We start from the raw sequence: 1,766 nt of genomic DNA on the forward strand, positions 1-1,766 counted from the left end.
AGGGTTCGGCTGCTCTGACCCCTGTTCACTACGAACCAAATTTATCCATGTACAGAATTCAAATAACCAAGAAGTTTATTTCTATTAAAATAGACTCAATAAGGAATCCATACATATATAGTATGACTCCTAATTAATTTTTATAATTTTAATGATTTTTACAAATCAGAACAGGGAGTTCAAAATCACTCTGACCTTGTCTCACAAAATTCAAATATCTCCTGATATGAAAGCCTTTTGCTTACACCGTTTCTTCTATGTGAAACTAGATTCAATAAGATTTAATTTCATATTTTATTCAACCTATAATTATATTTTTATGATTTATGGTGAATTTTCAAACTCAGACTACTGCTACTAACCAAAAACTATTTTAGTACAAAATGTTGTTAACTAGTTTATAACATCTTTACTTCATTTCATTTAAACTCTATACATGCCATATAAATATTCAAACATAAAACAAAAGCTACCGGAATTGATCTGGATAGTGTGCTTTGTTGTGTTGATCCGATCTACCCACTTCACTTCAAGTCAATCTACATAAAAATATTAAACACACACAAGTAAGCTTATTGAAGCTTAGTAAGTTCATAGGTTAAAAGTAATGCTTACCAAACATAATATTTCCAAACAATACCAAAACACTTACTAAAGTTTCCTGCGATTCACAACCATTGTTATAATAATTAACATAGTTGAGCTCAACAAGAATAACTACTCAATCCTTCCATTTGGATCACTTCTCTTTTATTTCTTATAATCAAATTAGGAAACGGCTTACGAAATTGAGTACGTCGTTGCTCAATGCCACGATTCACAACTCAGTATGGTTTTCCTCATTGAAATACCATACCTACATTTTTCAACTCGGTATGGGAAATGCCATACCTACATTTCTTAACTCAAGATGGATTTGATAATACCATACCTACATTTCACATTTCAAGTATGGATAATACCATACCTACATTTCACAACTCAGTATGGATGATACCATACCTACATTTCACACTTTACCATGGAACAACCATGGTCTTATCCAATCAATTCATCACACGTCACGATACTGAACGTACTCAATCCTGCGTTTTTCCTAATTTGCATTTCCACATTTATTCTTTCATTAACAAAATCTACACAATCCCACAACAAATTCGTATATAATAACACATTATAAACTTCAATCATTCACAAATAAACATCTAAATTCAACCATATGAACTTACCCGGCTAATTTGTAGAAGATATTGAAATTTAGGGACTATTCCGCAACTTTTTCTTTTCCTCGTTCTTCTTTGGATTCTTGATCTATAATATAAAATATTTCTACTCATTAGCATTTATTTGATTTCTATTTCACTTCACAATTTATGCTGTTCAAATTTCGAAATTGCACTTTTACCCCAAAATTTACAGTTTTCACAATTTAGTCCCTACTCAATTCACCCATCAATTGAACTAATTTTTCTCAATTAACACTTTATTTTATCATTATAAACTATTTCAAAACCTTTTATATTCTGAATTTCAACAGCAACCTTCAATTCACAACTTTTTCACAATTAGGTCCTAAATATCATTTCCTATCAAAATCACTTAATAAAACCACCTTAATATGAAATTAGAACTTAAATTTCATAATAATTCATCATAAAATTCCCTTATCCATCCAGGGTAACTTCCAATTTCACCCATAAAATCAAAAACTAATGAATTCTACAAGTGGACCTAATTGTAAAAGTCATAAAAACATAAAAATTATC

General features: G+C 30.0%; 1 long non-coding RNA gene across 1 annotated transcript; it reads right to left on the reverse strand.

The window, feature by feature from the left end:
- Positions 1-249: 249 nt before the first annotated feature.
- On the reverse strand, positions 250-1,394 carry LOC128295239 (uncharacterized). Its single transcript, XR_008285582.1, has 2 exons — positions 1,230-1,394; positions 250-539 (listed from the first exon to the last, which is right to left on the reverse strand). It is a non-coding gene; the product is annotated as an uncharacterized LOC128295239 (long non-coding RNA).
- Positions 1,395-1,766: the final 372 nt, after the last annotated feature.

The sequence above is a fragment of the Gossypium arboreum genome, chromosome 7 (assembly GCF_025698485.1).
Source record: "Gossypium arboreum isolate Shixiya-1 chromosome 7, ASM2569848v2, whole genome shotgun sequence".
Lineage (NCBI taxonomy): Eukaryota > Viridiplantae > Streptophyta > Magnoliopsida > Malvales > Malvaceae > Gossypium > Gossypium arboreum.